Genomic DNA, 15,460 nt, shown 5'->3' with positions numbered 1-15,460 from the left:
TACAGAGATGTGTTCTCTCTCTGCAATGAATAATTGATCGAGGAATGGAAAAAGAAGTGAATACAATTCATGTGCACTACGTGGGGACATGGGACCTCTACCTGCTAATCATTCATTGGCTCATTCATTCATTCCCAGTTATAGGATTAACCTGCCAGCAGCTGATATGATGAGTTCCATTGAGAGTACACAGTAATAGGTATATATGAGTTCCTCAGGACAGTAGGATATAATATTTGGAATCCAATCAGTCTTGGAATTTGGGATTCTGTTTTACCATGGGAATGGGAGGTATCAATCTCTCAACCAGGAGAGAAAGAAAGACTGATTTCTCCTATTCAAAGCCAGGTATTTTCAGGTGAGTCCACTGTATGCTTTCTAATCATGGGTACATCTAATGCTTCTGTATTTTCATGCTGGGATATTTTTAACAGTGCAGCAGATGGACGTTGGTTATTTGCAAAGAAGTTTTATTTTGGAGCTTGTGAAGAGATTGGGGTTAATGTACAATAAAGTGAAAGTGACGTTTGTAAAGACAGTGCGAGCAGAATGCCAGGATCCATTACCCTGATAACCCCGCAAACACACCAGCAGCCTCCACTGGCGAACTGCTGCTCAAATCCCATCAGCGTTACTTGCAGGATGCGTCGCCACTTTGTGGCAAATTTCCAGAGGTTTTCAGATGCCAACCAACTCATCCTAACTAGGACAAGGAGACATTGTTTTACAAACTTTGCTTTGGGGCATAAATCTTTGGGAATATCCAGACCCGGTTCCTGGTTCCTTCTCCTTGTTTTGTGATCATGGACATTTATTGGCAGTGATGTGAAGAAACATCCAAGTGCAGGCTCTTGAATCTGATACCCCAGGACTAAGGTGTCACAATGAGGAGGTCTGATGGTGGTAAGCAGTGTATTGAATATGGGCTGAACCACTTGGGGCTGGTGTTTCTTTTCAGAGGGAGATGGACATCACCAGGACAGTTTCGATTCCTGATGAGAAGGTAAAAAGGCTTTCTGGGAAGGATCTTCCAAGAAGGGAAACCATCCAGAGGATCATATTTAAATGAATTAACCTTCAGTGATTTCCCATGACCTAGAGGATTAAGTCCAAATCCTCAGTACAGATTCTAGTTCCTTCACCATCTGGCCTCTGACTAACCTTGGGTCTTTCCATTGTTCCCAAACATGTGTTCTGACCCTTCCAAACTGTCATTTATTCCCTGATGGTAATAATAGCCAACATTTACCCAGGCCTTTAAAATGCCAGGAACAGGGCTAAAAGATTTATGCATTTCTTCATTTAATCCTCAGAGCAATCTCTGAGGTAGATATTATTATGGTCCTCAGTTTACAGATGAGGAAACAATAGCATAGAGGTTATAAAACTGAGTCACAACAGTATTAGAAAGGCTGAGATTAGAAGGCAGTGCAACCCCATAGCCAGCCTTCACCATGTCATCACTCTCTTGCTGCCTTGTCTGGATGAGAAAATACCCCAAGGCTTTGCACACATTGCTTTTTCTGCATAGGATTGATTGGCCTTTCTCTTTATTTGCCTGGTTTAAAAAACATATCTTTGTTCATCAAGATTTCAAGATCATATAGCCCCTTTTCTGGATATCATTCCTGGCACCTCTAAGCACAGTTAGTGGTTTTCTCCTTGGAGCTCTCACATCCCTTGTGTGAACTCACAGCACACACTATATCGCAATGCAGTAACCTCATTCCATCGTGTATTCATTCTGTGCCTGGCTGGCTCTGTGTGAAGACTCCTCAGATCTTTCTCCTGGATGAAACAAAGCTCTAAGAGAGTGCACAGCAAGCCAAGAGCAGTCAGCTCCATGAATCCAGGGGTAGCTCAGGCTCTGGGTGATGAGTGTACCCAAATGCCACGTGGCATTTTATGAGGAGCTCTGCAAACAGGTCCAGATGAGTGCCTGCCTGCCACATTCCAGCCTTTATCATTAACCACACCCCATGGTGGCTTTCTTCAACATGTAAGGCAGCGCCTGCATGTCTGATAACCCAGCTTCTTTCTGGAAAGGATTTCCTTTGGCCTGGGTGCGTAGCTGGTCCTGCAAGAGTTAACCATGAGGCATCCCAGATCAGTAGAACATGAGGTTTCCATTAACTGGTGGTATGCAGACCAGTGGCATGAGCATGGATTATGCGGTAATAAAAACACACTGCAGAATTTATGTCAGAGGTTCACTTCTCTCCTTCTCTGCCTCCTGCCCCAGCATAGAGAAACTAGGCCCTCATTGCTGTGGCACTATATTGTAGCAAAAGTTGATGTTAGACTTTCCTTCCAACTTGAGTGAATCCTGCTGGGTGTGCTCATCGCATCCCCAAATGACACATGATGGAAAGAAAGAATGCCAGAGGAATTTATTCCTTCTTCAAAGATGAATTCAAAAAGAACCAGTTGGTATACAGAGCAAGAAAATATGAAGGTGACAGAAATAGTAAGGGGTCAGGGGAAAGAGAAGTAGGGAGAATAGGAAAGAGAGAGAGTGAGAAAGATAGCAAAGAATGAGCGCATTTAGGAGAAGACAGTTGGAAAAAAACATTGGGGGATTCTGAAACCATTTCTTCTGGAAGAAAAGAAATTTATACTTATGAAGAATTCAGTATATGGTGGGCAGTGTGCTGACCTCTTTTTACATTATTTCATGAAGGCTCACACCCTTCCACTAATTTGTCATGCAAGTCATACAGCTAGGGCCACGGGTGTCCAAACAAGGTGTCTCTGGCTCTAAATATTCTCGCCTCCCGTTTTTAGTTATGAGGTTGCCCAGCTACACAAAAGAGAGATCAGCCTTTCATTTTCAGTAACAGGTGAGTAGAAATTCTTTGATGATTTTCCTTCCTTGGAGACAAAAGATGGACCAGTTGCTAGAACACAGTACCTTGGGGGTATCTCAAAAGCTCGGCCCCATAACCCACTAACTACCCTAGGAAAGTGGGAAGCTTTCTGAACAGAGGCCACTCTGGAGTTCAGAAACTCTTATTCGAACCACTTTTATTTCCTAAGCACTTACTATGTGTCAGGCCCTGTGATGTTGACAATGAAGAAATGATAAGAACTCCTTGCAGAGTTCACACTCTCCTCTGGGTGACTGATGGATACATAAGCAAAGGTTTCCAAATGCTATAATGGTGGTATGTACAAAGGCCCAAAGCAAAAAGAGAGATCCAAGTAGGCAGAGGGGAGTATGTGGAAAAGTGGGACAAGGCAGAATAAGGAAGCCATGCCCAAAGTCTCAGAAAGTGCAAGGCACATATGGATAATAATTTGGATAATAGGAAGAAGTTAGCTGTGGGTGTATAGTGGTCCTCCACTCCAGCTGCACATTAGAATCAAGGGAAGATTTAAAACATACGGGTGGCAGAGATCTACCTCGCAAAACCTCCAGAGGGACTATCTGAGTATCAACACATATTTTTTCAAAAACTCCCAAGGTGAGGTTGAGAACCACTGGTATGCTGCCCAGGTTCCATCTAGGCTAGAATGAGAGATGAGTATGGAGCCTAAGGAAAGACACAGAGATGAAAGACCTTGGATGCCACTCTAAGCAGTTTGAGCTTCCCCTGTGGACATACAAGATTTTTAAACAGGGAAGTGACCTTACTTACAAGAAATGAGTCAGCACAATGGAAAAGCTTTGGTTGGCTGAGTCTCAGGGGAAATTCTGGCTTCATCTTCTCCAAGAACCTGATCACCTGTGCTTACTAAGGCACAATTGCTTTAACTCTTCCTTTGGTAGATACAACCAGAAGCCTTGGATCGCACTGGGGAAACGAGTGTCCTGGCAGTCTAGGCGACCCTGGTACTGATCTACCTGCAGGTACAAACTTGCTGAGGGACCTTGGCCAAATCTTTCCTGGGCTGTGGTCTTCAGCTCCCCACCCCAAACAATGAAGAGATTAAACAGACCTTTGCTTCTCCACGAGATTGGCAGTATCTGATTGCTCTGATTTACTTTCAGCCAAAATGCTGTGCAGATTTTTATGTTTAACATAGCAATAAAGGTGATTTCTGTTAACCAAACAGGCCCAAGTTGGGAGATGTTGGAAAAAGATGGGCCAGGAATTTCAAATGGTGAGTGCTTTCTTATTTCCTTGGGTCTCTGACCAGATGTCAGTGTCTTCCTGATATATTCCATCTGTAAGGGCGTTGCTTAGGTGAAGATGCTCCTCAAATAGTCCACATCTCCTTCATCAGGATCTTCAAGGAGTCAATGACACAATCTTTTCTGTTGAGATGGAGAAGAATCCTTATTTGGGGATGCCCTGTTCATCCCAGCTGGCCTTGAGCCACGAGTAGCATTACCTTGAAGAACATCCCTAACAGGCCTCCCTATCTAAGGTATGACCTGCCTCAACCCACTCACATCGAGCCTAGGAGAACCTTTCAAAAATTACTGTTATGCACCTTCAATGGTCCCTCCTTTCCCTGGTTAAAACCCAATTTCTCTGACCCGAAACAACCATTTCTCCATCTGATTCTCCAGCCTCACCTCCCAATAGGACTTTGCAGGGTCCTGAACCCCAGGAATTTAGAATTGCTCACTTTTTTCACAGAGAGCCAAGCCCTTTTATGCTTACAAGTCTGGATGCATACAGTTTCCTCTGTTTGGAATGCTGTTCCCTCACCTTGCTTACCTGGGATACTTTTACTCATTCATAGGCCCCAGCAAAAATTGTACTTCATTCATTGAGAACCTAACCTCTGTTCCCGGAAAAATGCCAGATGCTTTGAGGATGAATAAAACAAAATCCTTTAGTGATGGCTCTGCCCTCTGCACCCTCTGCACTTTCTCCTGACTTTGTCACTTTGTGGTGACTATCCATTTACATTTCTGGCTCGCTCTCTCTGGACTGTAAACTCTTAAAAGCCAGAACACCTCTCATTTATATCCATGTTCATAGCACAGAGCATAAGGCTTGGCAAAGAGTAGGGACTGAGCGGGTATTTGCTGGAAAAATAATAAAGGAATGAATGATTAATTTATTTCATAAATGAATGAGCGTATAAATGTACCAAGTAGAGTGAGGACTGCTTTAACTCTTGGGACCACGACAGGTGGTAACAAGCAAGAGACCCCTTACATCCCTCAGTCTGGACCAGAAGAGCCTGGACTAGACCTTCAGGGATCATTGCCACCTTACAGATAAGAAACTGAGACCAGACAAGTGAAGGGGCTTAACTAGATGGTCAAATAACCGGCAGATGGTCCTCAGCTTTTCCCACACTGCCAGAACAGACAGCCTCTTTTTAGTGTGTAACTCTGTCATCCTGGCACTATGGGACCTTTTTGTTTCATTTAACTCCACCTTCCCAAACAGCGTGCAGCCCTGGCATCATCTTCTTGGAATCTGATCACGGTTTGGTTGCCTTCTTCCTCTGTCTATTTGATATGGCCAGCCAGGGAGACAGTGCTGACAAGGCAGTCTTAAGCTCTACACTGACAAAAATCAGGTGTCCTCACTTCATAAAAAGAACATTAACTGATCCGATGGGAGCTGAAGCAGAAGTGCTGACAAAGATGTAACTCCCAAGGATTCTATGGGGCAAGGAGAAAGCATCATTCTCTCCTGATTTAGAGCCATTATGGGGTTTACAGACAAGACAGAGAAGAACGAGAGAAGCCAGCGCAGAAGGCCGCCAGAGTAGAGGTCTCTGTGGCTCAGCTGGAGGGAGTAAGAAAGGTGGGATGATAAGAAGGGCCACTGTCTCCTTCTCTCTAAGCCCATGGCACTGTCCAAGTCCTTATCTCCTCTCCCATGGACCAAAGCATCCCCTTCAGCTCCCCCACTATCTTTATAGTCTTCAGCCTCAACTTGTCACCAGCCCAGTCTCCACATGGCAGTCTGATGGTCTTTTTAAATCACCTGAGCATAATTTAGATGCCCCTGATTAGAATCCTTTAGTGGCTCCCAGTTACGCTGTATAAAATCCAAGCACCTCGGATGACATACAAGAGCTCCCCAAACCCCTTCCTGCTTTCCCTCAAGAAGGAATTCTGTCTTTGCTCACCATGTAAGTCAGAGACCCTCTGGCAAAGAAAATATTCAAGAGACAGTGGTGGGTGGTTAATGGCAGAAGCAAGTCCCCTTCCTAGAAGAATTACCTTCCTTTCTATTCCCATACATCCTCTTGTGAGAAAGTCAGCTCTAGCAGCACATAGGTACTGAGACACTCTACCTCGTGCCTAGACCTATCTGAGGCACCAGATAGGGATGCCAGAGTTGGATTTAGGGATGAATCAGATATAGCCCCTGCCCTCAAGCAATGCACAGTATGATGTTAAAAAAGAAGTAAAAACAGTTATCACGAGGTGATATGGTTTGGCTGTGTCCCACTCAAATTTCACCTTGAATTGTAATAATCTCCATGTGTCAAGGATGGAGATAATTGAATCATGGGGGCAGTTTCCCCCATGCTGTTTTTGTGGTCGTGAATACGTCTCAGGAGATCTGATGGTTTTATAAAGGGCAGTTCCCCTACACACACGCTCTTGCCTGTGGCCATGTAAGACGTGACTTTGCTCCTCCTTTACTTTCTGCCATGATCATGAGGCCTCCACAGCCACGTGGAACTGTAAGTCCCTTAAACCTCTTTTTCTTTATAAATTACCAATTCTCAGATATGTCTTTATTAGCAATGTGACGATGGACTAATACACAAGGCCATCCTAGAGTCTGCCCAACAGGTTCTGGGTGGGGGCAGGAGCCAGAGATTCTAACTGTATGTGGAGGAACTCAGGATAGCTGTGCTAGTCCTCAGGGGATGATTAGGCATTCCCCAGGAGGAAAACAAGAGAGGGAACTAAAAGAGCTTTCCCTGTGTTATAAACTGTGTGCAAAGATGTGCAGAAGACATGGGTGTGGAATATTTAGAATACAAGGCATAATTTACTAGAGAGCAGGCAGCACAAGGTAAGAGATTTCACTGGCTGCAGAACCTTACATGGTGTCCTTAGTTCCTTCTCGCTCACTCCGTCTCCCTTGTCTCCTCTTCCCTGATGTTGGCCTCATTTTCTCTCAGGTGGAAGAGTGTCTTGTAAAGTAGATAGAAGTCGGTGGCATGTGTAGATGCAGGCTTAGATCATCAGAGCTAAAGGGACTCGAAGGAAGGAGTTGTTTTCTCACTGTTTGCCTTAGTTCTGGCTGCTGTAACAAAGTACCATGGAAGGGGTGCCTTCAATGACAGAAATTTATTTCTCACAATTCTGGAGGCCGGAAGCCCGAGATCAGGGTGCCAGTATGGTCTGGTTCTGGTGAGGGCCCTCTTATTGTATCCTCATGTGGTAGAAACAACAGGCACGCTCTCTGGCCTCTTTTTATAAGGGCACTGATACCATCTCGAGGGCTCCACCCTCGTGACCTGACTCTCTCTCCAAGGCCCCTCATCCAAATACCATCACACTGAGGGTTAGATTTCATCATCGGAATTTGAGGTAGCGGGATACAAACATTCAGCACCTAACACTGTTTCTGTGTATATTAATCCCGGGGAAAGGCTCGGATTGGCCTGCTTGTCACATGTCTGCCTCCAGGACCAGCTCCTGGTCACCACTGTGGAGGATATGCTCAAACAGGCCTGGGTAATGTGATTAAGGTAAGGCTTGAGGATTGCTGGTCTCTCTAAAACCACACAGTCGAATCAAGGAATAGTTCCTCAAAGGAAGATAGATTCCTGTTACCAGAAGACGGGAAATGGTTTTAGACAAAACTATAGATGTGCACTTCATTTGTGGGCTTTCCTCCTTCAAGGATACCTCAGATGATTCTCTGGGCATACCATGGATTTCCTGACCTTCTCTTTATCCAGGGGACTTGCACATAGCATCTTCTCAACAAACGTTTATTAATAATTGTTTTGGCACATCTAACAATAAAGATAGAGGTTAAAGAAAAAATAATGTGGCAAGCTGGAAATTCAAACACTGTAGCAGCTTTGAAACAACTCATTTGGAAGAAATGTCTTTCTGCCCTTGGTGAGTATGAAGAAAGAATAAGAAGACACTCAAAGAGCATGTGGAGTGTGTGCAGCTGCGTGTGCACCAGGAAGCAGAGCTCAGCTGAAGAGCTGCAGTCAGCATCCGAGATAGGAGAAGCCTGTCTTGGCTTTGATGCTGCAGGGGATAATGGAGCCACAGTGCAAGCACAGGGCCTTTTATTGATGGGGTAAAAGGAGCCAGCTGGGGTTTGTCTATAGCTGAGCTTCTGATTCTGTCCCATACTTCTGAAAAATACCCTCTTTGTTCCTTTGCTGCAGGTGGCACCTGTCATTACAGGGCATGTAAATAGAATAGGCAGCCCTGGGCTACTTAAGAGATGCCCCTTCCTCAAATGAGTCTCAATCAGCTCGCTGAGTTCCTCTCCCTTGCTCTGTCCCTTTCTCTCAATCAGAGGATTCAGCTGAACAAGGAGGATGATGATGGCCACAGAACTCTGTGTTCCAATAAAGGGCCACTAACTTTTGTTACAAGATGACAGTCTCAACTTTGCTACAGCCTCCTCTCCCATACCAAATCTCTAAACATCATAGAAAAAATATAAAAGAAAAAAAAAATCCCAAATTGAGTTCCTAAACCAAGAAGTGAGGCCCCCCAGTTGCTTTCAAAAGCAGCAAAGAATTTTTTAAAAGCAGAAAGCAGGTGAGATTTGGTTTGAAAGGGAAACTATAACCCAAAAGGCACTGAGGAAATTCTACTGAAAAAGTTTACTTGCCCAGAAAGGGCAGATACAGAGAAGAGGAGGAGACCCAGAGGTGACTGACCTGATACAAAGGGGTGCACATTTCTGACCCCATTCCTCCCCCTAGGGCAGCTGGCTACTACAGGGGTCCATGTCTCCAAGCAGAGTGACTTTGTAGGAATTTGGATTGGGGAGATAAGGCAAGACCACAGGTGGCTAGTAACACCCAGGAGAAAGGAGAGCATCCACAGTCAGCACACAAGTCACCACACAAAGCTATCCAGATGTTGGTCGCACCGCTTCCCAGACCTCAGTGAAAAGGGTGAATACAATCTAGGAAGCATGCTCACTCCTCTCTAACAGGCTGCAGGAACAAAAAGAGCAGAGCCAAACAGAGAAACTCAGCTGCAAAGGTAGATGCACAACCCACCCTCACCAAATAATTTGAGGAAAGCCAACACTATGAAAAAGAAATAGCAGGCTCAAATTCACAACCTATACCTGGTGAATCAGAGGGGTGTGAGAAAGCAGAACATGTCTCTAGAATAAATGAAGTTAAAATCACGCAGTTAAAACTAAAAGGATCTCTAGTGATAAAACATCAACCAGAGCTCATTCATTACAAATTTAGTCAATGAATGTAAAGAAAAGCATCCAACAGACCACTTGTGTGATAGAATGGACACAAATGACAAGTGGACTGTGGGCTGGAAGATTGAGGACAGGCGTTCTTACAGAATGTGGCAGAAAAGAATGAAGAGATTAGGATAGCAAAAGAAAGGTTAAGAATTATGGAAAACAAATTCCATATTTTGACATCCATCTTCTAGGTGTTCTAGAAGAAATGATTCCTTAAATAAATAAATAAAGTTCCCAGTTTCTAGGAGAAATGAATCCTATTAAATAAATAATAAAAGTTCGCAAAAGTTTCTTTGCCAAGGAAAGACATTTCATAGACTGAAAATACTCAGCAAGAATAAAAGAAACCTTCATGTAGAAATTTCAGGATCCCAATGGGGAAAGAAAGTCAGAAAACCACCCAGAGAAAGAAAAGAAAATTCACCTACAAAGGAAGAAGAGTCAGATTATCATCAACCATTGCTTCAGCTACATGAAAAAAGTTCTAAATGGAAATTACTTCAAGCCAAGAGTTCTATGACCAGCCAAAATTTCACTGGTGATTAAAGGCAAAAAGAAGATATTTCTAGAGTTACATGACCTCAGAAAATGTATAGCCCACATTCTCTGAAAAAAAAAATATATATAACAAAAAGGATAAAAATTCAGGAAGTAGTAGGTGAGATACATGAAGCAATGATGAATACAAGAAATAAGAAATTATTGTTTCAGGCTGGGCGCAGTGGCTCATGCCTGTAATCCCAGCACTTTGGGAGGCCAAGGCAGGTGATCCCAAGGTCAAGAGATTGAGACCATACTGGCCAACATGGTGAAACCCTGTCTCTACTAAAAATACAAAAAAAAAAAAAAAAATAGCTGGGCATGGCGGTATGTGCCAGTAGTCCCAGCTACTTGGGAGACTGAGGCAGGAGAATTGCTTGAAACTGGAAAACGGAAGTTGCAGTGAGCCGGGATTGCACCATGTAGCACTGCACTCCAGCCCAGTGATAGAGCGAGACTCCATCTAAAAAAAAAAAGTGCAGTATTTGGGAATAAATTTAATGATGGAGATGTAAGACATACACTAGAAAGCTAAAAAACATTATTGAAAGAAATTAAAGAAAATCTAAATAAATAGATACTCAATTTTTATGGATTGGAAATATTAATATCATTAGGATGGAAATACTTTACAAATTGACCTACAGATTCAAAACCATCCTTATCCAAATATTAGTGAACTACGAAATTAGGAAGTTAATCCTAAAGTTCATAGGGAAATATGAGGAATTCAAAATAGTGAGAACAGTCTTGGAAATTAGCAAAGTTAGAGGACTCACACTTTGTGGTCTCAAAACTTCCTAAAAAGTTGTAGTAATCAAGACAGTGTGGTATTGGCGCAAAGATGGGCATAAATCAATGGAATGAAGTTTAGAGGCCAAAAATATACCCTAACACTTATGGCCAGTTGATTTTCAACAGAAAAGTAGGGGACAATTCAATAGCAAAAGAATAGCCTTTTTATTAAATGGTGCTTAGAAAACTGGATATCCATATGCAAAACAATTGTAGATGCCCAACATTAAACACTATACAAAAATGAACTCAAAGTGGATCAAAGACCTAAATGTAAGAACTAAAACTACAAAACTATTGGAAGAAAACAGGAATAAATCTCCATGACCTTAGGTTAGGCAATAATTTCTTAGCTATAACATCAAAAGCACAATCAATGAAGAAGATAATTGATAAGGTGTGAACTTCATTGGATTTTAAAATTCGTGTTTCAGAACACTATTACACTGTTGGAAGGAGTGTTAATTAGTTTAACTATTGTGGAAGACAGTGTGGCAACTCCTCAAAGATGTAGAGGCGGAAATACCATTTGACCCAGAATTCCATTACTGGGTATGTGACCAAAGGAATATACATCATTCTGTTATAAAAACACATGCATGTATATGTTCATTGCAGCACTATTCACAATAGCAAAGATATAGAATCAACCTAAATGCCCATCAATGACACACAGGATCAAGAAAATGTCATACATATATACCATGGACTACTATGCAGCCATAAAAAAGAAAGAGATCATGTCCTTTGCAGGTACATGGATAGGGTTGGAAGCCATTATCCTCAGCAAACAAAGGCAAGAAAAGAAAACCAAACACCACATCTTCTCACTTACAAGTGAGAAGTTAATTATAAGAATACATGGGCACTTGGTTGGAGGAACAACACACACTGGGGCCTGTGTGGTTGGGGGTGATGGGAGAGCATCAGAAAGAATAGCTAATGTGTACTGGTCTTAATGTCTTGGTGATGGGATGATCTGTGCAGCAAACTACCATGGCACATGCTTGTCTCTGTAACAAACCTGTGAAATAGAAAAAGTTTCCTTGTCCCCCTCACAGGCTTGCAGTGGGGGTGTGGCTTGCTTCTTCAATGCTCCATTGCTCAAACCTCTAGTGCAACACACAGACAGGCGGGCTATGGGGCTCTGACCCAACAGCAGTGTCTAGGGGTGAATGTTTACAGCTGAATCCCCAGTGGGAATGTGTGTGCTTTTTTAGTTTAGCCCTCCATAGGTGGCTTGTGTTAGCTCAATTAGACCCTCTACCTTGTTGCAAGGACAGAGGGCTTTCTGTATCCCAGGTTCTTGCCTTGCTGTACCAGAAGAATAGGCTCACACATGGGCTTGGAGAATGAGTGCAAGGTTTTATTGAGTGGAAGTAGCTCTCAGCAGATGGGACAGCCAGAAGGGAAATGGTTTTCCCCTGGAGTCAGTCAGCTTGGCATGGCCTGGGCTCACGTGCCAGTGGCTGTCAGTGGTGTGTTCCTCTCAACGTCTAGTCACACGTGTGTTCATCTACTGATGTACTCCTCTCAATGTCCAGTTGCTTGTGTGTGCTTGCTAGGGTCTCAGGGGTTTTTACAGGCACAGGATGGGGATGTGGCAGGTCAGGGTAGTCTTGGGAAATGCAACATTTGGGGAGGAAAACAAAAATGTCGGTCCTCACCTCAGTCCCTGGGGGTGGAGCCCTAGCCAGGGACCACACCCTCCTGTACCCACCACTTCCCATCCCTTCTTCCATATCATTTAAAGGGACCATGCTCTTCCACTCCCAGAGCATTTTAAGTACCCCAGAACTTAAAATAATGTACATCCTAAACATTTTAAGTACCCTGACCTTAAAAGTTGACGAAAAAAAAAAACTACTTCAAAAATTCCATCAAAAAAGTAAACAGAATCCACAAACTTGAAGAAAATATTTGCAAATCATATATCTAATAAGTTATTTGTATCAGAATATATAAATATCCTTACAACTAATTAAAAGACAACACGATTAAAATAATGGGCAAAGGATTTCAATAACCAATAAGCATATAATCTATCTTCTCCAAATAATATATATTAATTGCCAATAAGCACATGGAAAGATGTTCAGCATCATACATCATTAGGGAAATTAAAATCAAAACCATAATGAGATACCACCTCACATGCCTCACAATACCTATAATTTTTTAAAAAAGACAATCACAAGTGTTGGTAAGAATATGGAGGAATTGGAACCTTGTGATAGAGCTGCTTTGAAACGTTTGGCATTTTCTCAAAAGATTAAATAAAGGGTTATTGCATGATCCAGAAATCCTACTCCCAGGTTTGTACCCAAAACAAGTATAAATATATGTCTACACAAAGACTTTTACATTAATGTTCATAGAAGCATTATTCATAATAACCAAGAAGTGAAACAATCCAAATGTCTATCAATTGATGAATGAATAAGATGTAATATATTTACACAATGGAATGTATTTCAATAATAAAAAGAAATGAAATAGCACTGATATGTGCTACAACATGAATAATCAGCATCCTAGGTGTAGGAAGGCAGTCACAAATGACCACATATTGTATGATTCCATTAATATAAAATGTCCAGAATAGGTGAATCTATAAAGAAAGAAGATAGGTTAGTGTTTGCCTAAAACTGGAGCAGGAGAAAGGTGGGGAGAGTAATGGGGAATGACTTTTATTTAGTATGTTTCTTTTTATGGTAATAAAAATGTTTCAAATATAGTTTATGGGGATGCTCGCTTAACTCTGTAAACATACTAAAAACTATTGAATTGTACAATTTAAATGGGTAAAATTTATGGCATTTATTGGTAAATTATAAGGCTGTTAAAATGTAATAATAACTACTAGAAGGCATAGATAAAAACCTTTCAAATAGAACCTATCTTTTTTTAAATTAAAGTTCTGGTATACATGTGCACAGTGTGCAGGTTTGTTACACAGGTATACATGTGCCATGGTAGCTTGCTGCACCCATCAACTTCTCATCTACATTAAGTATTTCTCCTAATGCTCTCCCTCTCCTAGTCCCCCACTCCCCCAATAGGCCCCAATGTGTGATGTTCTCCTTCCTCTGTTCCTGTGTTCTCATTGTTCAACTCCCACTTATGAGTGAGAACATGCACTGTTTGGTTTTCTGTTCCTGTGTTAATTTGCNGTGCTAGTCCTCAGGGGATGATTAGGCATTCCCCAGGAGGAAAACAAGAGAGGGAACTAAAAGAGCTTTCCCTGTGTTATAAACTGTGTGCAAAGGGGTGTGGAATATTTAGAATACAAGGCATAATTTACTAGAGAGCAGGCAGCACAAGGTAAGAGATTTCACTGGCTGCAGAACCTTACATGGTGTCCTTAGTTCCTTCTCGCTCACTCCGTCTCCCTTGTCTCCTCTTCCCTGATGTTGGCCTCATTTTCTCTCAGGTGGAAGAGTGTCTTGTAAAGTAGATAGAAGTCGGTGGCATGTGTAGATGCAGGCTTAGATCATCAGAGCTAAAGGGACTCGAAGGAAGGAGTTGTTTTCTCACTGTTTGCCTTAGTTCTGGCTGCTGTAACAAAGTACCATGGAAGGGGTGCCTTCAATGACAGAAATTTATTTCTCACAATTCTGGAGGCCGGAAGCCCGAGATCAGGGTGCCAGTATGGTCTGGTTCTGGTGAGGGCCCTCTTATTGTATCCTCATGTGGTAGAAACAACAGGCACGCTCTCTGGCCTCTTTTTATAAGGGCACTGATACCATCTCGAGGGCTCCACCCTCGTGACCTGACTCTCTCTCCAAGGCCCCTCATCCAAATACCATCACACTGAGGGTTAGATTTCATCATCGGAATTTGAGGTAGCGGGATACAAACATTCAGCACCTAACACTGTTTCTGTGTATATTAATCCCGGGGAAAGGCTCGGATTGGCCTGCTTGTCACATGTCTGCCTCCAGGACCAGCTCCTGGTCACCACTGTGGAGGATATGCTCAAACAGGCCTGGGTAATGTGATTAAGGTAAGGCTTGAGGATTGCTGGTCTCTCTAAAACCACACAGTCGAATCAAGGAATAGTTCCTCAAAGGAAGATAGATTCCTGTTACCAGAAGACGGGAAATGGTTTTAGACAAAACTATAGATGTGCACTTCATTTGTGGGCTTTCCTCCTTCAAGGATACCTCAGATGATTCTCTGGGCATACCATGGATTTCCTGACCTTCTCTTTATCCAGGGGACTTGCACATAGCATCTTCTCAACAAACGTTTATTAATAATTGTTTTGGCACATCTAACAATAAAGATAGAGTTTAAAGAAAAAATAATGTGGCAAGCTGGAAATTCAAACACTGTAGCAGCTTTGAAACAACTCATTTGGAAGAAATGTCTTTCTGCCCTTGGTGAGTATGAAGAAAGAATAAGAAGACACTCAAAGAGCATGTGGAGTGTGTGCAGCTGCGTGTGCACCAGGAAGCAGAGCTCAGCTGAAGAGCTGCAGTCAGCATCCGAGATAGGAGAAGCCTGTCTTGGCTTTGATGCTGCAGGGGATAATGGAGCCACAGTGCAAGCACAGGGCCTTTTATTGATGGGGTAAAAGGAGCCAGCTGGGGTTTGTCTATAGCTGAGCTTCTGATTCTGTCCCATACTTCTGAAAAATACCCTCTTTGTTCCTTTGCTGCAGGTGGCACCTGTCATTACAGGGCATGTAAATAGAATAGGCAGCCCTGGGCTACTTAAGAGATGCCCCTTCCTCAAATGAGTCTCAATCAGCTCGCTGAGTTCCTCTCCCTTGC

Source organism: Cebus imitator, unplaced genomic scaffold (genome assembly GCF_001604975.1).
Source record: "Cebus imitator isolate Cc_AM_T3 unplaced genomic scaffold, Cebus_imitator-1.0 Scaffold244, whole genome shotgun sequence".
NCBI classification, from domain to species: Eukaryota; Metazoa; Chordata; class Mammalia; order Primates; family Cebidae; genus Cebus; species Cebus imitator.
The sequence above is the reverse complement of the archived record's forward strand: the minus strand, read 5'-3'. Positions refer to the sequence as shown.